Below are 22,205 nucleotides of genomic sequence, written 5' to 3'. Positions count from 1 at the left end.
CCCCCAGCATCCCAGGATGTTTTGCACCTCCCCCGCAAACCCCACACCCCAAGCAGGGTGGGCGGGGTAGCCTTGGCCCACGCTGTTTGCTCAAGCTAAGCAGGGAGATGTGCCCTAGCACCCCACCCCCAGCTTGTGGCCTGGGCCACTGCAGGCATGTAGATGCATTTCCAGAATCAAACATTAATGTCTGTTCACTTATTGGTCCAATCTATGCAATTTAGACTAACCTGCAAAGATTGAATCAATTCAGCTTTAGGCTTTCTGACTGTCTGCGCTTAGCCTATATGTTCACATTTTTCTACTAGATTTTTTTAATGCATCCCAGCAAAGCGATATGAGATCTAGAGCCAGATCTATTGGCTACTGTAAACTGGCATAGTTCCATTAAAGAAAACTGATTTACATCCACTAAAAATCTGCTTACTGTTTTCATTTAACATGCAAGAAACAAATATACTGAAAATACCATAAGCAGAACAAAATCTCATATTCAGTTCCCAGAAGTAGTTTTCTGCAACTTTAAAAAAGCCAGAAAAAACAAAAAAGTAGATCCCTAGATAAAGATATTTAACTTTGTCCAAATGTTATATTACAGTCTTTGGCTTTTCTGATGGTTGTGAAGAATCTGAATTCATGGCCTAAAATAAGCTATTGTAGTCTTCAAAGGCTGAAAACACTGTGGGCTACTGTCCTTACTCAGGCAAAGCTTCCATTGAAACAAGATGCAGGCTTTGTGCTTTCAGGAATGCAGTTGTTACAGCTATGTTAGAATCATGATTGCTGAATATTGTAATATAATTATATCAGAGGAGGTTCATGCTATACTCTTCCCACTTTTGCTGTCAGCAAAGATTTCTAAATCCATTTTTGGTGTGTCATCGTCTTCTTGTGACAGGAAATATGACTGTAGCATTGGTAGGTTTCTAATTATCTTCTCAGTTGTTGCAAATAATGATAGCCTTCTTGTTAGTACATGTCTTGGATGAGACTCATGGTTTGTACCACTGCAATCAAGCAGATTCTTTAATTTCCTGTGTTCCTGTGGTCTGAACCAGAAAAAAAGACTAAATAGTCTCAGCCACTCCTTGCTCCCACTGTGCATGCACCTGTAAGTAAATAAAAGAATAGTTTTAATTAAACACATAACCATACACACAAAGAATTACAGTTCCCAAGGACTTTACTGAAAGTTGGGTAGTTTACTCCTATGTAAATTTCTAAGAAGTTTGTAAAAAAAGAGTACATATGACAGACCTTTTTCTACAGTGGCTCAGCTATTCCACCTTCAAGACATTAGCCACAGCAGTTTAGGGTAAAAAAAAAATGAAATGATAGTGATCGAATGCCCAGTCCTTTGATTCTGACTCATCTTAGTTCCAATTATTGCATTTCCAAGGGAATAATAGATAATTAGTAAAGCAGATTAACCACTAGGCAAGACTGCCTCTCAAAGGACGGGCAGGGTCTATAAAATTTTGAAAAAAATAAATATTAATTGGACACAATGGGCAAAAAGGATTAATTCAAGGCAAAAATCCATTAATGTCATTGGGAATTTGTCCCATTAAAAATAAGGTCTATGCAGGATTAACTTCAGAAAATCTAGTATCCATGTGCTTTCACATATCAACTGATCAGAAATGAGGATGAAAAAGAGTTTTTCTTTTCTAGAATTGCACAACTACATGCATTAAAGAGTGTTTTAATGCCTTCCTCCCAAACATCCAGAGCTGACTAATGTCAGAGACTTGATGTTTGATTAGGTGGAATGTTGATCTGTTCCAGCATTGCATTTCCTGTGTTTACACGCCACCCCTGAGACCAGGAAGAAAAAAATATTAGACATTTAGAACTCTTTTTGCTAAATAGACAAGTTAACTGGCAGTGAAAAAGGAAGCTGGTTATTCAAGCAAGTCTAAAGGCTTGTCTACACATGGTTTTTGTGCTATTCTAACTCTATCCCCAGCGGGGGATGCAATTCTTCAGATAAAAGCATGTTCGTATTATGATAAATCATTTTTTGGAAATTTACAGAAATACAATATACAGATAGACAAGTAGACATGTCTCCTTTGTACTGTTACACCTGCATCTGTACTAAGAGTTTGCACTGATTCAGTGATGGTCTTTAAACTGATAAAGTGAAATCCTGGCCCAAAACTGTGTAGAGCAGCAAGGTCAAGTAAGAAGCAGAAGTGGGTGCAGCAAGGACATACATTCACCTGTCTGAAGTACCCAACATTCATAGACCTTGTAGCTCACACTCAAGGGAATGCAGTTGGAGCACATTTTCAGCTGCTGCTTGTTCCTCCAAAAGACAAGGTGGCTTTCTGATAGTCATGGGCTCATTATGTAAAAATGAGTTGTGAAGAAAGGAACAGCCAAACTGGTATTTATAGCTAAGGGGTCAACAACGAAATGAAATCTCTTTAAAAGAGCCCCCCAAACCTCCTGGAGTTTGAATAACGGCTCAGCTTGACAGCAGCCATACTAGGCTGATTGTTTTTCCTTTCACATTACATTAGAAATTAAAGGAAGACATAAAATATCTCATTTTCTAAATAGAAGCTATGCATCCAAACAACTACAGAATTTCCAGTAAAGGTGACATCGGTGTATTACAGTGATTCTCAAACAGGGTTATCTTTTCAAAGGTGTCACATGATGCCACACAATGTTATCACTGTTAGGTGTATAAACCTGATTCACAAGATAAACCCTGAGCTTTCAAATAGGAATCCATAGCATTATAAACATTTTAACAAGGGATGCCTTGAGTCTGAAAAGGTTGAGAACCACTGGTATATTAAAATATAAGAAGCACAGAAACATCTATTTATTATAAGAATAATTTTTGCCACTCTGATCTAGTCTGTTGGGAATGGCCTTAAGAGTCACCCTTGCACTGATATTAGTTTGCTCAATTATACTGAGAAAGCTGCTTACCCTTTTTGTGTCTCAGTTATCCCATCAGTGAAATAGGGATGAAGTGCATCCAATCTTACAAAACTCATGAGACCTGCAGATGCAAAACAGCAGTAAATGTGAATTACTAGTAACATAAGCAAAATGAAGACAAACTACATCAGTCATATATCATGTGATCTCAGCATATGGCTAGAGCTGATTTTTCTATAGCTCTGTTTGTTTATTCAGTAGACTGTGGTACTTGCTAAATTAAGAAAGCATTGCAGTCTGATATGCCTAATACACATAATAAAAAACTGTAGCTGCTTACTAGATCTGCCAAAAAACCTCTAAAGCGGCCATTTAAATTTCCTGTATTTGGAAAACACTTTAATTATTTATCATCACCACTACCATTGTTTTTATTTAGTCAAATCCCAAAGTCCTTACTCAGCTCTTACTCAGAAAATTTCCTACTGGAAAGTAGGTCTAATAAAAGATCTCAGATTTACCCGAAGAACCTTGTCTGCCTATGTCCTTAGACCAACACAGCTACAACTTACACCCCTATTGGAAAGAAGAGCATTTTTGTCTGAGTAAGAACCTCAGGAATTGGCCTATTAAGTTATTGATTACTAGTTAATTAGTATTATCACCACAAAATTAATTTTCAGCCCCTAAACTCTGGCTAGATAAAGTACATCAAGGCAATGAATCTTTAGATAACTTGCAGTGCACTTATTAGTGTGTTATCCAGGTGCAAATTGTATTGGTGCCTGTTTGTATTTGCATGTGAACCTGTAAAACTGTATTTCCCTGAAACCAGTGAGACCATATTAACAAATAAGGCTTTTCACCTGAGTGACAGTTTCAGGACTAGTCCCATCGGAAACAAGCGTACTGCAGCTGCAGAGCTTTAGAAGGCAGCAGATACAGAAAATCTAATCCCTGGGGTCAGGGTGCTTGGTTCCAAATATGCAACCAGCGGGAGTCACAGAGAGACTCTTGCAATGGAACATGACCTAAATGTGGTCCGATTAGGCTAAAATGCAATATTTCACTATCCAGGGATACCTATTCACTAGCTGCCATGAGGGTTTTTGCTTGGAAGCATAGATTAAGACTATTTCTACCTACTACAGCTGATTTAATGAGCCAAAGAAGGAGGGGTATGTTGTATGTGCTTCCTGTCTTCTAGGCAGGGCTGGATTTACCCTTTAGTAGGGCCTAGGCAAACAAACTCGTGGGCCCCTGGCCGGTCAAGAACCCCATCCTGAAGTGGATTGGGATCGACAGCCAGTGCAGGGTATGGATCAAACGCTTTAATGGGTCAGATTCTGTGGTGCATGTGGAGGCTCAAAAGGCACAGCCCCAGAAGTAGGCAGTAAAGCGTTATGCCTACGTCATGCCTCCTGCATTCTGACCTGAGCTGGGGCAAACAAGTTAAAGCAATAACCAGCTGCCTAATTGGAACTGCCAGAGCCTGCCCTGGGCTGCCTACGGTTGCACTGCAGCCCAGAATCCCCGTAATGCTCAGTGTACTCACCAACTTCTTCCTGTCCCAAGCCCTGCTCCTAACAACTTCCTACACCACAACCTTTGCTTATGGTGACTCTGTGCTATGCTATCTTCAGAGAAATTCTCCCCCAGCCCACTGCAGCACTTCAGCAGCTTGTATGTGCTGCCAAGTAGCACAAAACAGCAGCAGCTGAGAACAGACTCCATTCAGTGACTTTCTCTCTTTCAGGAAGTGGGCTGTGCCCCAACCATCCCTTCTGCATAGCCACCGAAGTTGAGTTCTCCTAGGTAGACTATGTTGCAGCAGGCTGGACTACTGATAACAAAGGTGGGGACAGTCACAACAGGGTCTTTAGCTGAGATGAAATGGCATCATTTGTTCATGAAAACGTTTAGTAACTCCCATCCTTTGATGTAACTCACAACACATCTAAGTGTTCACTTAACAGGCAGGGTCATTGTTTACAGATATTACAGTGTGTTGGATAAAAATGTACATCCAACACTACTTCATTTTGCTTAGGAAATTGTAACTATAGTTCCATTTCTTAGATATTTGCCTCTTTGTGAAGTGCCTGATGTGTACTTGTTCCCTAGACTTGATGACATTTTGTATTTGACTGGCAATGCTTTGGATGAAAATAAAATTGTATTTTAAATTCTATTGGTGAATTGACAATACTGAAGCAGACCTAGGGCATGTTGTTTTCATCCTTGAAGCTGTCAGGCTTAGAAGAGGAACAAGAAGAAAACAAACCAAATGAAAAGAAGGGATCAAGCATTTATGTGGATAACAAGAATGTTCAGAATTATAGTAGTAAGGACCATAAAAAAGAGTCTGGTGCGGGATCTAGTGCTTCAGGGGTATAAATTAACAAACGTGGGTCAGGAAAAAGCGCTTCCTGTGCGCAGGCTACTCTGAACTGCCTTCTGCTGGGTTTTTCCTCCGTTGCAGCTGGGAACGAGCCCAGTTAGAAAGAGTATACCAGGTCAGATCTGCTGTAATCTCTAATGGCAATCCTGTCTTCCCACACAGGCAGACACTGTACAACTCTGCACGTCTTCATTTTGTCACTGTTAGGGCTTGCCTTCACTGCTAAAAAACATTTGTTTTATATTTTGTTATTTTGCCTTGAGGTGAATGATTACAAGATAAAAAATACAGACCAGACATTTTAGTTCTACCATGAGGGATGTACCTTGATTTTAGTGAACTTTGAGGAGCATGATAAAATTTTTGCTCACTCTACCTCTTTTGTTGAAAAGGAAGTGCTGTGCTCAGTCTTGGTCCTTGCTTAGAGACAAGCAATTGTGCCATTTTACATGGTGGTTTTGTAATGTGGAGAAACTGGCATCAGGATGAGATCACATTCATTCTGTCTTCTGACCTGAAGGAATGTGAACTCTCTGACCTCATAAATACGCATAAATTGGCAGATATTATATTAGTTAAATTACTTTGCAATAATACATTCCATTTAGCACTTACATTGTATCATGCATTTCATTCACTGAGCTTAGTGTAATGCACCAAAGTGAGCTAAATAATTACCAAATGATGAAACAGTAATGTATTTAAACTACCTTTCTGTCCTCTTGCACAAAAGTAAATCTTCACATTATTTGGCTAGTTGCAACTCCTCTACAGGAACTGGCAGTAAATGGTATCATAGAATCATAAGAAACATAGAAATTAAGGGCTGGAAGGGACCTCTGCTCTGGGCAGGAATACTGCTGAAATCAAATGATCCCAGCAAGGTGTTTGTCCAGTCTCCTCTTGAAGACTTCCAAGGTTGGGACTGCACCACCTGCTTGGGAATTTTATTCTAGATTCTGGTCACCCTTACCATACAGAAGTTCTTCCTTGTATCCAACCTGAAACCATCCTTTAACGGTTTATGGCCATTGCTCCTTGTCCTCCCTTAGGGTGCCCTAGTGAACAGTTTTTTCTCCCAGCTCCTGATATTCACCCCTTACATACTTACAGATGGCCACAAAGTCCCCCCTCAGTCTTCTCTTCCCTAGGCTGAGCAGTCCCAGATCCCTTAGTCTTTCCTCATAAGGTTTGTCCTCCAGGCCCTTAATCATTCTTGTGACCCTTCTCTGGACCCTTTCAAGATTCTCCGTGTCAATAAAATAACAGAGTAGACATGGTACTGAAAAATGGTAGTGCTGCATTAAGAACAAGAGAGAGATGATCTTGGGGTATACCGAGGGAAGGGTATTGAGGGCCCCAGAATCTACAGGGCATGATGGCTTCCGGCCTCATGGATCCAGCTAATGCAGGAAAGTCACCTGAATCTCTGAGACAGATCTTATCCTGCATGCAGAGCTGTTGTCCTTATGGCTCTAATGGAGTTCCCCTCTCCTGATGCACCATAATTCCAAATGAACCATGTAGAAATTGGTAAATTGACAGCTGTGTACCAATCACAGAGGGGCCCACTCCCAGAGTGATTTAGTCTGCTCTAAGCAACATTCATTCTTGATGTTATTTCCACGCAGGAATCCAGGAGGTCTGCTTTGCCTTCTCCTACCTTAGCTCCACCCCACAAAATCTGGCTCCAAAAGGCTTCTGTGATATTGTAGGGGAATCAGGGGCACGGGTGGGGGGGGTGGGGGGGTTCACAAAGCAGCATTCCCTCCTTCAGCATGGATAATGGAGAATCCACTTGTAGAAGATCTCACTCATGCATGTTCAATATGAGGAAAGAGCGGGTGCTCACACTCGTTAAGTAGTGCAATACACAAAGGGACTAAGGTCTTGGTACTAATCTACCATACTATAGCCTGACTCATTGCTACTAAATGGGCTGGAACCTAATGCAGCACAAAGTAGACCTGATCTGTCTTGAGCTACCTGGTGCTAAATCTTCCTGAGTAGGGAACCTTCTGTCAGCAGAAAGTCTGGCAAGGAAGTCTGTATCATCAGCTGCACACTCTTGCCCAATGTAGGAATACAGAAATACAGGAGGTACGTTGTAGTGTTCCAGGGACAGAGTAGGGACTGGGGGGCAGTAGGATAGAGCAGTGTTTCTTTCCACGTCTTCCACCATTGATGTAATGCCATTGTGAGTTAGACTTGCTTTTCTGCACCTCTAACTTGTGCCAGGGTTGCGTGACTCAGAACCAGGGAACTGAACAGACCCCTGACAGCCCCCAGTCTCTACTGTGCGACAGCTATGCTTGAGTGGGCTGAAAAATCTGTCCCAGTATGCCTTATTGAAGCTTAGTTTCAACTGAAGGAAAAAACCCCACTCATTAGGGTCATTGCAACAATATCTTAACCTGATTTTTCTTTAAATAATACATTTCCTTTCTCTGGTGGGTTTGGATGCAAACTCTGCAAGCAAACAAATGACCATACGTATGGTACATGCACCATCATGTTTAAATGGTAGTCATTTGTTAGTGTTACTCCAGCTATACTGAACATAATTATTTTATACCATTTTCAGGATACAGCTGCATTGTGAAGAATGGAGGAGTTCTTTCTAGTAGAGCAACAAAGCTAATATTTTTTCTTTAAGGATCAATCTAGGGGCCAGTCCACCCATCTTGTACCGTACCCACTGATTTCGGTAGTATAGGGGTCTGACCTATTAAAACATGAATATTTCTACATCTCAGAAACATCCTCAAAGAGAATAATACAAAAAGCAGCTTGGGAAAATGTTGGTATATTATGGATAAATATATTTTATCATCCTAAATCAATATCTCATCCTAAGCCATTTTATTTTGCAGGTATCTTTAAAGCACTTGCAAAATATATGGAGAATATAATAAGTACAATTTATTAGATTGGCCTTAGTGCATACCACAAACAAAATGCCTTCATGTATTTACAGGATATGTTTGTGCTGTGTTATAAATAATTTAGTTTTTCATTTGATCTCAGAAGCTTTAATGGGCTTCATGGTCCGAATCTATAATAGTCAGCAGCTGCAATGTGAGAAAAAATATGTTCTAGTTGTGTATTTGACACTTTAAGTGCCTATGGGCTGACATTCATTATTGGCACAAGTCAAGTTAGCTTCCAAGCTACCAGGGAAATCACTAAAGATAATACAGATTGAGGAAATTCTAACATTTCAAATAAGAAAAATATGAGCATTTTCTGGGTATACTATGTGTGTCTGATATTTCACTTTTTGTAACATGCATTTCTAAGGGAGATGCCAATATACTATATATAATACATACATATTTTAGCATTACAGGCAAAAACAGTATTGCTCCTTTAAAAATGAATAGCAAGGGTCATTATCCCACATCCCATCTTCACAGGAGGAATGTTACTGACTCCTGTAAGGGTACTTGGGGAAGTAGAAGTTTGTGGAATCAGGTCCAAGTTTGGTTTGCTTCTTATAGCAGAGCTCCTTTAGGAACAAGCAAGCAAAGAGGCTCTTTATTCCTTCAGAATGTGTGGCTTTATCCTCTGTAACCTTTACTAGGGTGGGGATTCGTATACCTGACTACTCCTAGGGGAGTGCCTGCACAGCTGTTAGCTGGCTCACACTGCCCTAGGCAGCTACCCAAAGAGTAAGAGCAAACCAAGAAGTTTCTAGACTTCTACTGTAATTACTCTGACTCCACAAAGAATGTGAAGGGTTATTACCCTAGGAAATACCGGTATATGTACAGCTCCTCTTTCTTAAATGAGCTTGAGGGAAGTCTAGACCTGTTCACACCGAAGTTATTTTGAAGGCATAAAACAGAGTTAGCTAAGGAACATGACAAAAAAAAGTGACCAAAACTGACTAGTTGTTTCTATCCAGCTGTCTCAATCCAGTGGATTTAATGAGAACAGAGAAATGACAGATTAGCTCCTACTGCTGTCCCATGTAGATCCCCTCAAGATAATACATATGAAAAATGTACATATTTAGTCACCTGCATACAAATAGAAATCCATTGCCCTATGCACACACGACATGTCTAAATTACAATAGTCATCAAGAAAATAAGAGATAAGTGCAATATAAAACATAGTCTATTCACTACATTTAAGCATAAAGAATACAGCCTTAAAACAAATCATGTTAACACCAAGCAATAACTAACAATCAAATAGGTTGTGCTGAAAAGAATGAAGAAATCAGGTTTATCATTGCAAGACGAAGATTCACATCTGCAAGTTCTTGAGGATCTAAAAAAAATGATAATTAAAATTAACCGAAGTTCAATCCACTTTTAAACTAACCAAGATTTTGTTTAAATGGCACCACCAACCCTAGAACGGATCCTAAGCTCCTGTTTTTGAATAGTAGAGACACTTCCTTCAATCACACGTTAAACCAGATCTTACTATGTCTTGCAGGCAGCATTAGAATCCAATCTCCAGCTGATGCACATCAGCCTCATTTCCTGATGAAAGCAAGTTTTATACTACTGCTGAAGGTATGGGTATTCAATTCAGCTGTCCTTTAATAGGAAAACAGCATGTACAAGACAGAGCTTTAATATTAGAACTAATTGATAGCTAACAATTGAATTAGCATGTCTATTTTCTTGCTATGGGCGAAGTAATGCATAACAAAACCTGTTAAACAGCGTAATCTTTTTGAGCCCTTGGCACTTACTAAACCATCTATCACAACAATTTTTTTTATATTTATTTCAAGGGCCAAATCAGCTCCGAATTCTATTAGGCAAAGCCCAATAATCAAGTTCCAAATTGCAACTGAGCAGAACTCAATCATTTAAGTCTGTGTGTGTGGCTGTACTAATGGTCAAGTATCCTTCCTCCAGAGGCATAAGTCTTGGGCTTCGGATATTCCTCAGATCCGTGGCAGGTATCCCATGTGCAAGTCCAGCGACCTTGGGATTCAGATTCCCCTTAGTCATGCATGTTTGCGTCTAGTCAAAAGGCTGAGAAGCTAGCCATGGGGGAAGCATGAATGTAGTCCCCTGTTGCCAAAGAATTGTGCAGTCAAGTTTTCTGCACTCAGAAAAACTCACAGGGGTCAGCCTGCCTGGAGTATAATTCTCTCTCCCTGGGAGAACCACCTTGGTGATCATGGCATCTATCTCCCTACCTTCTTGATCATGGTATCTCCCCTGCCAGTTAAGTAATTGCTACCACCACAAATGCTGCAGAGTATTCAAACCCAGGGAAGTACACTGAGCTTGGCTTTTACAGGACTTGGAGCTTTACTCATAACAAGGCAATTTCATTTTACAGTGAGGCAAACTAGCTAATGCCCACCTTTGGCATGGGAGGAATATGGGCTGACCTTGCCTGGTTTATGTTACAATAATATGAAAGAGCCTTTTTCTCCGCTAGGCTTGTACAGTAGGACAGCTACCACACATTAATTACACCGTAGGAAAAGTACAGTTTTTATTTAGCCGTGAAAATAAAGCCAGAAATCAGCAGAAATGTATTCCTTATACATTATATTTAGACCTCACTGCCTTATACATTATATTTAGACCTCACTGTTTCTCTCTACATGAACAACCCAACTGCATCTTGTACAGACCCACTTTCCTCCTTCTACATGTAGTGCTGAGACCCAGAGTCCCGCTGCCTGCCCCTCTTCCCAGGACAAACTTAGTTCTCTTGTGTATGAGATTGGTGTGGCTGCACAAGGCTCTTGAGGATATGGGCTACAGAAATAAAATGGGTGGGTCTAGTTGGTCTTGTCATCATGTTTAGTATTGCACATGCCATGACGGTGATGCATAGTAAATGATGAGTCTGGTAGCATTCACTGATAAACCGGTCATGCAAAGGGCTCTCCAGAGTAGGAATTCAGTGGAAGGTATTTCATGTGTCAGAAATAATTCAAGGGTGTAGAATGACTCACTGGGAACTGGGTGAATAATAACTCAGACTTCATTTTTCGTAGACAAAGGAAAGGTAAGCAAAAAGCTTACATCTGGCATATCTGGGGAAGAACACATTCACAATGGTAGGAATTGTATTCTAAGTATTAATCATCATAAAATTATCAGTTTGTTTTCATATGAAAAGTGACAAGTCACTTTCTGAACGCAGGAGTCACATATGCCAACACAGCACAGGCACAAGTTTGCTGTAAAACAGAACTCTGGTTTGTACTGGACAATATAAACTTTACAGTGTAAACAGACAAAGAGGAGGCTCAAACAGGTGCCCAGTCAGGAGTACTTCATCTGACTACAGCAAGAAACAGAAAGAAAAGAGATATCCATGTGAACAGGCCCTTCTTAAGCAAAATAGTATTGCACAGAATCGACAAAAAAACAAACTTCAAAGCAGGCCTGGACTAATAAGATCAATCTCACAGTCGTAAAAAACCTTCCCCTTCTTGTTGTAAGCTGTGGCCTGAAGATCACTGGTGGTCCACATGACCTTATTAAGAGGTTCACAGTCAGCCCATGGATCACCCCAGAGTCCACATACCTTTATGATATTTTCAGTGGCAAGTGTGATAAAGGCATATGGCTGCCTGTAAGAAATGTTGAGGGATGATGTTTGTCCACTGGTCTAAGTGAACCACTTCTCTAGTTCATTCCCCAATCCATTCCCCTTTTCCTTCCCATTCATCATGGCAAGCAGTTTTTACACCCAGAAAGGGTAACAGAGAAAGCCTGAAGAACAGCTTCCTGCAAGATCAAAACCCTTTATTTCTTTATAGACTTTTATTCTTAAGCTCCTAGGACAACATTCCTTTTAGGCAGTATGAATGACAACTTTCCAACTCCTGCTTCCTCCTGTTTATTTCCAGGTCCCTTCCTGACAATTTCTTCTTGGAGAAATATTTTTGGCAGCTGTTGCAGGGTAAAACTGGCTATATTCCTAGTCTTTAAGTCAAACCAAAATCCCTCTCTGTCCTGCTTGTGTGTGGGACTTTTACCCATCACAGAGCTTTCTGAAATTTCCTATTTGTCAGTCAGTATTGACACATGACAACTCCTCAACTGCTTGGGCAAGTTCTGTTATTTGTTATGATTTTATTCAATTAAAGGCCCATTTCTCATGTTGCTCTTACGATATCCCACTCAGTACTGACTGTCCTCACCTCTTATTGGTGGTGCCCAGCATGATCAGGCCTGAATTTGGGAGATGCATCTGTGGAAGGGTCATTGGAAGAAGACAGTGGTATTCAGTGAGATATCTTTCCTTCCCAGGACATAGTAGAGTGCACTTTTTCTTCCCATAGTAAATTCCTTTCTCCTGAAGGCAAGAAATCTTTTCATAGATTAAATATTTCAGGAAGGTTTTAATGTTTCTTTACATTCACAATCAAAATGAAGTCAGGAATGTATTAAATTGACCTCTAATTAGTATAATTAATGTAAAGAACAAATTGGATCTGGGAAAAGGGATTGTTGTAAGCTAAAATTTTTTAATTAATTATGAGCCTAATATTTGTCACCTAGCCAATTCTGGTAAGGATGACTTTAAGCTAGATTCCATGGGGGATGGTGAACAGAGCAAAGCATGTAGAGAGGAAAGAACTGGAAGCAGCAGCTCAACTCTGAGAAAGGGTAAGAGAGCCACAGGACAGCAACAAGTGATGCAAAAAGGAAATAAGTCAGTCAAAAATGTAAAATATATCTGATATATATATACAAATGTGATAAGTATGAGGAACCAACATGATGACTGTTATGACTAGTATGTCAGTGTTGATGACTTTGTTTCAGAAGGACAAGTTTGGGAGAAAAGGTGTTACCTTATCTGTCAAAAACATGTTCACTTGTCCCTTGGTTCAGGAGGAAGATATCAGATCAGAATGTATGTCACTGAAGATAAAAGGTAAAAGATCCCCACCAATAAATCAATTCTGTATCTATCATAGGCCACCAAGTCAGAAAGAAGAGGTGGATGAGATGTACTTCAAAGAGGTGACAAAAATGTCCAGAAGTTTTGAAACGGTACTGTTGGGAGAGTTCAATTTTCTGGACATCTGGAAAAACAATATAGCCAAACATAAAATGTCAAGCCAGTTCCTAATTTGTGTGGAGAACAACTTTCTGTTCCAGAAGGTTGAGGATAAACCTAGGGGATCATTTATCTTGGAACTTGTCCTGACCAACAGGGAAGAACTGGCGGAGGATGTGAAGGTGATGGGAAACTTGGGACGAAGCCATCATGATATGATAGAATTGAAAATCCTAAGATGGGGAAAGCACAAGGTCAGCAGATCTAAGATGCTAGATTTCAAAAAGGCAGATTTCAACTGAATCAAGGAAATAATAAGAATGGTGCCATAGGAAGAGAACCTGAAGGATAAAGGTGCCTGGGAGGGCTGGAAGTTTCCAAAGGGCACAGTATTGGAAACCAAATAAGAAACTGTTCCAATACAATGGAAGCACAAGAGGAATGATAGGAGATAAATGTTGCTGCACAAGAAGCTTCTAGGATTCCTCAAATGCAAAAAAGAAAGCATATAAGCAATGGAAAAAATGGGCAGGTCACCAAAGGAACACACCAGAAAAATATCAAGAACATGCAGGAACAAAATAAGGAAGGCAAAGGTAAAAAATGAACTGCACTGGCCAGGGAGGTTAAAGACAGCAAGAAAATGTTTTATAAGTATGTCGGCCAGAAAAGAAAGACCAAAGAAGCTGTTAAATAGACAAGGTCAGCTCTTAACAAATGGAAAGAAGGCAAAGCTACTCAACAGCTATTTTGCCTCAATCTTTACAAAAAAATTAAGCTATAGCCAGACATCTAATAAGGATTATTTGGATAAGGAAGAGGGGACAAGCAGAGGGAAGAAATAACAAAAGAAACAGAGAACATTTGATGGGCCTGAATTAAAGTCAGCAGGGCCTGATGAACTTCATCCTAGGGTGCTGAAGCTACTGTCAAAGGAGATCTGAGGGAAGCTGGGGAGGCAGGCAAGGTACCAGAGGACTGGAAAAGGGAAAATACAGGCATAATAGAAAAGGAGGACCTGGGGACCTACAGATTGGTTAGCCTCACTTCAATATCCAAGAACATACTAGAGCATATCATAAGGAAGTCCATTTGCCTCTGGAAGAGCTGATCACAAACAGCCAGCAATAATTTACTAAGAATAAATCATGCCAAACAAACTTGATCTCCTTCTTTGACAAAGTAGCTACTTGAGTAGATGAAGGGACTATGGATATAGTCCCTTCAGCAAGGCTTTTGACGAAGTCCCACATGGCCTTCTCATAAACAAATTGGTAAAATTTGGGCTAGATGAAACTACTATCAGGTGGACAGACAACTGGATCAATAGCTGCAAGCAAAGGGCAATTATAAACAGATGGAAGACATTTCAAGTGGAGTCTCAAGTAGTGTTCCACAGTGAACTTGAGCCCAGTGCTCAAAGTGTTTATTAATGATAATAATTTATTTATTATTATCTGGATGCTGAAACATCTTCTTCAGCTTCTTGAGACATTTACACATGCCAAAACCAGAAAGGACAGTGAACATGTTAGAGGACAGGAGCGCAATTCAGATGGCTCTTGACAGACTGGAAAGCTGGACTGGAGCTAACAAAATGAAGTTAAATGCTGGCAAATGCAAGGTGATACACCTCAGGAAGAATAATATAAAATACAGCTACAAAATGGGTGAAACCTGACTGGATGGCATCACTATAGAGAAGGATCTGGGAGTCTTGGTGGATCACAGATTCAATACAGGCCTGCAGTGTGATGCAGCTGCACAAAAGGTGAATACAACTTTGGGATGCATTAATGGAGGCAGTTGGTGCAAGGCATGGAAGGCCTCATCTACAGTACTGTGTGCAGTTTTGGGCTCCATATTTTAAAAAGGACATGGAGAGGCTAGAGGCAAGAACAAAAATGATAAAGGGCTTGGAAAGCTAGTCATATGAGGCGAAGTTGAAGGAAATAGTCATGTTTACCTTGCAGATAAGCCACTCAAGAGAGTACATGATCACAGTCTTCAAATATCTGAAGACCTGCCATAAGGAAGGGAGAAAACACCTTTTCTCTCTGTTCCAGAGTAGGATGCAGACCAATGGCTTGAAGTTGCAGCCAAGTAGACTTAGACCGAACATCAAGAAAAGCTTCCTCACTGTTAGAACAAGGCAGTGGAATAGACCGATTAGGAAAGTTGTGGAATCTTTGTCATTGGAGGTGTTAAAAAAGAGGTTGGATAAGCACCGGTCATAGATGATCTAGGAGTAGCTATGCCTGTGTTCTGATATTTCCCAAGCTTCTGGGCTTTCCTGGCTGTCACACAGGGCTGGGAAGGATTTTTTTCCAATCCTGCTGCTACATGCATCAGAGTTCTGGGGTTTTTTTTTCCAGCTTCCTCAAAGGCATTGGGTGTTGGCTGCTGCCAAGGCTAGAAATTTTAACAGGGTGTGCCTGCTAGGACTGAACCCGGAGGTTCCTGGGTAGAGGGTTTTACCCTCTGTTTCAGGTCAGACCTATAGCCATATTTGGGGTCAGGAAGAAATTTTACCTCATGGTCAGATTGGGATGGACTGTGCAGGGTTTTACCTTTTTCTTTAGCAGGGGGCATGGCCCTCTTCCTTGCAACGGCAGAACATGAGCCACTGTGGTCCCCCTGCTTTACCTGCATCAGTTTACAGTGGTTGTGCCAGGGTTTACTGTGTAGTTTTGCTAATACATTAGACAAGTGGTGCTCAACCTTTGTATATGATGGCTTGGATAGGGATGAGCCTGCCTCTGGCAGGGGTTTGAACTAGATAACCTCTGGTGGTCCCTTCCAACCTACTGTTCAATGATTCTATTAAAAAGACAAAGGAAAATAGATATGAAAGTGAGAAGTAAAATAGAAACTTTATTGGAGGGAGAAAGGAAGAGTGAGTACAGACTTAACTAATGTTTTAATATTACTTAAAGGGTTAGAAAGGCTTTTTACTACGGGACATGATAGCCAGCAAAGGAATCTGTACTTTGAGGTATTGATTAATTAACGATTTCCTTTGTCCTGGGCCAAAACTCAGGATATTGCCAACCTCCACTACCTTCAACATACTCCATGGAAAGCAGGAGATAAAAATCAGACTTCAACTGAACCAGTGATAGTGGTTGTACTGATCAGGGGTGTTGATTTGATCCACTATAGAAAAAGGGTCCAGCCACCAAAAATGGTTTTTCAAGTTTAAGTTCAAAATATCCTTTAACTTCTGAGATGTTCTGGGATTTTGGTTTGTGTCAGCACTAGTAACTATTGTATTTATTAGAAGATGCTTTGTGTGGCTGTTGGGGAAATCTGGGTGGGCTTGAAACACAACCAGTTTTTGGGAAGTACATCACCAGAAGGGCTTTGAAAAACTGAGAAAAGGCTGCGGTTATTCTTGAGACATTCTGGGGTGGGCTTGAAAAGACAGTCCTGAAAGATCTCCTATTTAAAGAGGGGTGTGAGAGTCCCTTGATGCTGAAGTTAGTAGCCGTTGATGAAGTACTTCCAATATTTTTTTGAGCAAAGTCCAAAATATTTCTTTTACAGTTAGTGCTTAAATTACCTGCTGAAGGGCTGTGGATTTGCTTCTTTAGAGACAAGATTAATTTAGCCTGTAGTCTTGGCAGTCAAGTAATCACTGATGTGACGCCACTGAACTCCCTGGGGTCAATTTGGCTCTATGAGAACAAGAAAGAAAGTGAACGTGAGCTTTAACACAAGTATATGAGAAAAGGCATGTTCTGGAGATGGGAGAGGAATGCAGATTAGTGTGCTGGAAGGTGTGGCAGGGAGAAAGGTATGCGTGGGCTGTTTAATTAATATATTGCAAAAAACACTGATAATATAAAGGTGGATGAGCTAAAGGACCAGTGCATAATACTTGCTTCAGAACAAGCTGCAGCACTAATATTACTGAGCTGCTGGACATTACTGAAATGTAGCCCAAGTGGGAACTAGACATGCACTAAATCTGTAAGCTCTGTGTGTATAATCATACTTTTGACACAGATATGGAACCCCATATATTAATATAAAAGCCTGTTTACTGTTATAGCCTGAAATATAAACTGACATTCTGATCCTCATTTCCAAGTATTCTATAATATTTTGTATCCCCGTAGTGCCTGACATTCATGGCTCTCAGAAAACTTACAAGCTGACAAGTGAAGAAAGGCAAAAAGCAGTTAATATACTGATTTTTAGAGTTATTTGATTCTTATAGGAGCTGTAAAGCCAGTTGAGAAACAAGCTCACTGTTCATGAGGTATCCCAAAATCAGTCCCTTTTAACTGAAATTGTTGGACCAGCCAAGAGGGAATGATGGAGATCATGCAGCTGGCAAATATTAATTAGTTTGGCTTGGCTGTCTAACTAGAAGTCCATTGTTATACACACTACTGGCAAATACTCCAAAATATTCCAGACAAGACATGACAACTCAATCTCATTTACATGTTTTATGACATCCATCCCAAAGGGCTCATAGGTGATCACTGGTACATTACTGCTCTTTCTACAGGCTAATTTCAGCGGTTTCATTCAGAACAGTATTCTTGGTCTGAAAGAATAGAACATTTGTAGTCAAATGCACTTACCCAAGGCAGTACTGCCTAATGGCTTGAACAATCCCCAGTGAGTCTTTGATCCTAGGCCTGTTTCTTGGGCAAGTGGGGCCATTAAACCATTATGCCAGCTCTAACAGTATGCAGAGTCTGTAAACCCAGTGAAAATGTCATCTGGGAACTCCTTTATGTGAAGGGTTTCTCCAGGATGCACAGATACAGCTGACTTCCTTTATGCTGCTGCCTTCATTGCCACCACTATAAGGTTGTACAAGGGGTATGTCAAGGGAAGGGGTACACCAAGAGAAAGAAGCGAATTATATTAAGAATATTCTGAACTGTCTGCTTTGGCAAACTGTAACAGAACAGCTTCATGCTCCTCAGGTGGAAGGCATGGTATATGTGTGGCATATCATTCTAAAATATGGTGGTTTCAGGATAGTGGCTTGGGATTAATTGCTGATGATTGTTTTACAATCTAAGAAACACCATATTGCCCACAATAAAAAGATAGCTACAGCCTTCAGAAAATGTTATAGAGATAAGCAATTTGCAAAGGACATGCCTCTCACATCTACCACATGTGCTATAACACAAAATATGTCTACATAGCACAATGCATTGCTTCTCAGTGGGGCTAATTCAAGCTGGTGGAACACCACACTAACGCAGCTAAACTGCTTCCAATACCCGAGGTGGCTTGTTCATAGGTAGCTCAAGTACCCATGTACGGCACTGCATTGTGCTATGTAGACACACCCAAAGTCTCAACCGGAGCAATGTGACATATCAAGTTGCTGCGAGATCAGTTTAAGGGTGCCACAGGGTATTGCAAAATAATAGCCTGATTAGATGCGCAAAATCTACATGATTCACAAGACAAACACACAGACTTCAAATGTCAATCCATTGTGCCAAAAAACATTCTGACCTGCTATGGTCTCTCTGAGTACTTTGCAACAGAAGAAATGTTCTGCTATTTTTCTGTAGTAAAAAATCAGTGAAAGCTAAGAGCTAGCACTTTCTAAGGCAAGGGTGGACAAAATATGGCACGCGGGCCACATCCGGCCCGCGAGACCATTCTATCTGACCTGTGGGGCCCCTAAAAAATTTAGATAATTAATATTGATCTGTCCTTGGTTCGTGTCAAAAATGACAGGAACCAGGGGCAGTAGGACCCCGGGGAAGCCCGGAGGGCTCCTGCAACAGTAGGGCCTGCCTGGCCTCACCCCCCCCCCCAGTCAAAAGCCCCAGCAGGGGCTTCTGGCCTGGGAGCACATGGCTGCCCCGGCGTGGGAAGCTCAGGTAAGTGTGGGGGGGGGGAAGGGCAGGGAAGGAGCTCGTCTGCTGGCAAGCAGGGGTCTGGGATGCATGCTGCCCCCCACCTGGACTGCGGGGCTGGGGGGCACTGGGAGTGAGCGGGCGTGGGAGCACAGGGCCCGCACCAGTGTCCTGGGGCCAGTGCCATGAGGGCCCAGAGCAGGGTGGCAGGAGTACAGGTTCCCAGGTGTCAAGGGCTCTATGGAGCTGGACCAGCTCGCCCCTCTCCCTGCTGATGCAGACCAGCCCGGCTCCACAGACCCCTGCCAGCCCCTCTCTGGGCCCCACTGGTGCTGGCCCTGGGACATTGGTCCCAAGACATTGGGACATTGGTCCCAAGATGGTGACCAGGGGTGGGGTGCCTGTCAAGGGGTGGGGCTACCCATGCGGCCCTCCCCACCTTGCCAAAACCAGATAAGCAGCCCTCCACCCAAAATAATTGCCTGGCCCTGTTCTAAGGGATGCCCTGAGTCTAATGATGGGTGCAAGTAGTTTGGAGTAGTCAATCGTTTATGCTATGTGATTTCTGAAACTAGGAAAGTTGAATGAATGCTTCAGAACATGAATGCCATGTGCCCCAAGAGGCTGGGGGGCATGGCGAGCTCCCACAGGCAACAGCAGTGCTGTTGGCGGTGGGAGCGTGGCAGTGGCAAGCAGTGTGCTCCCACAGATGGCCACAGCACTGTCAGCAGCAGGAGCGGGGGAGTGAGGTGGGGTGGCGAGCGCCAACTGGTAGTCGGTGACCACCCACAGATGCCGACACCACCAGCGGCCAGTAGCTATTGGGGACTGCCCGCAGACGCTGCTGGCGGTGTCAGCGGCGAGGAGTTGGGGTGGCGAGCGGTGACCACCCACAGGTGCCACCGGCAGTGTTGGCAGCACCTTTTTGCAGGGGGTGCACTGCCAAGCTCAGGGGGTGCACGTGCAACCACATGAACCCCCTACTCATTTGCCAACGTTTCAGAAAGTTGGCACATCAGTTACTGTTTTACAGAAGTCCTTCCTGTCCGGTTCAAAAAGAGATTTGGGTGTCAGTCTCAGGGTTTGTTTCCTTTCCAACATTTCTGATTGGCCTGATTTGGGTCTACTTGAAAGAGTGAATTATACAGTGCTGTAATTAAATGTTAATTATTAAATATCATGCAATTTTTGTTGTTCTTTTCTGGATGCTAGCTAGTGCATCTTGCACTTCAGTCACTTCTCCCCAGTTGACTCATTATGATAAAACCTAATTCCTGGAAGAGAAGAACAAAGGTACTCAGCAAAAATAAATTACCAGGGAAAGAGAGAAGAATCCATGAAATGTGAAATGCTTGGAGTTCACAATACCCCAAAATAGGGAAGCTGAAGTGATTCACTCAAGGTCATAGGAGCCATCTGTGGCAAAGCCAGGAATAGAACCCAACTCTCTTGGCTCCTAATGTATCTAACCACAAGAATTTTGCAGACCTGCATTTAGCTTAGGAGTCTAACATGCCAGTTTTACAATGCCAGTCTAGTTCTTCAGAAGTAAAAGACCTACTGTAGTAAAAATCATCTTTATTATAGAAACTGAAGCAGCATATGATGCAAAAAAAATACACCAGCAATCTTGCATTTCGTATTAAGAAAGATACATCTAAATTAATTGATGGTGCTAAACTTTTGATGGAACATTTGTATGGAAAGATTTATGGTTTACAGGTGATATATAGATGTGCTGGAATTGCTCTGGCTGCCTTAGAAAATAACGATTAAGGTAAGTGGTTTAAAACTGTTCATTAGACATGAGAGTGAGCTTTATCCACTGAAAATATCAAAAGGATTCTTAGTATAATATGTGGAATTACTGCACATGTTGCACTCTTATTGACCCAAGACAGTACAACATATCAGATGCATCAAGTCACTGAACCATAGAACAATGTATCTTGCTCTACAGGAGTCAATATAACAAGCAGAGCTGTCAACTGGAGCACAGACCTGTATATATACAACTAGCCAACCCAGGAGGGATGAAGCTGTTAGGAAGCAAGAGTTTAAACTGGGCCACAATATTTTTTTTCCTGTCATGGCAAATTTTGTTCATTTAAGGGATGTCATGGTGAAAACAAGAACCATGAAAACCCACAATATTTTGCACTTAAGTTTCAGCTAAGATCTGAAGAGCTTAGATTGCTATACAGTTTGGACAATTATTCCCATTTCACAGGGTCAACTGAGGCACAGAGTAGTTAGGTGAAATAGTCAAAACCACAACAAAATTCAGCGAAGAAACAGGACAGTATCCAGTACCCTGACTCGCCTCCATTCCCTAACCATCAAATCACAATCCTTGCTAAAAAACAGTCATTTAACATGTCAGGCTTTTTGTGGTTCAAACAACTTTTATTTTCTTTTTTATAGTGGCAACATTTAAAAAAAAAACACATATGTTCTGATGATGCAGTGTAGGAAGTCATCTAAGGACTTACCATACCAAAGCCCACCTTCGTATAGTCAACCCAGTCCTCCATATTTTTTTACCTGTCAACCCCATTGCTACAAAAATCCAATCCTTTTATCTGATGCTTATTTTTATGAAGCTTTATTTAGGTTCCTTGGCACATAGAATCATAGGGTGCCTATCCACCTGCTCCGGGGTGGGGGTGGGGGTGGGAGGGTATTTGAATTAGAGTGACTCTTAGGAGCCACTCTAATTAAAATGCCCTCCATATCTCATATTTAGTGTCCTGCATTCCAAAATGGCAGTGAGGCACTTTAACTAAAGTTCATTCAGGAAGCTTTAGTTAAAATGCCCCCACTACCATTTTGAAATTTGGTGGGATGCTGAATACATGAGACACTCCAGCATGCTAATGCGTTTTGATTAGAACACTAATCAGAATGCATCGGAACATGTGTAAAAGTGCCCATAGGTTTGGAAGGGCCCTCAAAGGCTATGTAGTCCAACTCCCTGCATAGATACAGTATGTGATATTTTTAAGTTATTCCAGATGGTAGTGAAAATAGATACTTTTCTCTATGTTTCTTTGTTC

The 22,205-nt window shown here is 41.4% G+C and overlaps 2 long non-coding RNA genes across 3 annotated transcripts in view; both read right to left on the bottom strand.

The window, feature by feature from the left end:
* Window positions 1–222: 222 nt before the first annotated feature.
* On the bottom strand, window positions 223–16,057 carry LOC109287878. The gene is made up of 6 exons (XR_002094997.1): window positions 15,877–16,057; window positions 12,441–12,595; window positions 11,517–11,575; window positions 5,628–5,816; window positions 2,950–3,022; window positions 223–1,109 (listed from the first exon to the last, which is right to left on the bottom strand). It is a non-coding gene; the product is annotated as an uncharacterized LOC109287878 (long non-coding RNA).
* A 31-nt stretch (window positions 16,058–16,088) lies between these two features.
* The window catches only part of LOC109287877, a 129,372-nt gene continuing 123,255 nt past the window's right edge, over window positions 16,089–22,205 (bottom strand). For both annotated transcript variants that reach the window (XR_002094995.1, XR_002094996.1), the window contains 2 exons: window positions 16,869–16,983; window positions 16,089–16,126 (listed from right to left, as the gene is read on the bottom strand). This is a non-coding gene — a long non-coding RNA (uncharacterized LOC109287877). The remainder of the gene's footprint in view (window positions 16,127–16,868; window positions 16,984–22,205) is intronic.

This window comes from Gavialis gangeticus, unplaced genomic scaffold, assembly GCF_001723915.1.
Source record: "Gavialis gangeticus isolate Ggan-Ray unplaced genomic scaffold, GavGan_comp1, whole genome shotgun sequence".
NCBI classification, from domain to species: Eukaryota; Metazoa; Chordata; order Crocodylia; family Gavialidae; genus Gavialis; species Gavialis gangeticus.
Note: the sequence above shows the minus strand (reverse complement) of the source record. Positions and strands in the feature narration are given on the sequence as shown.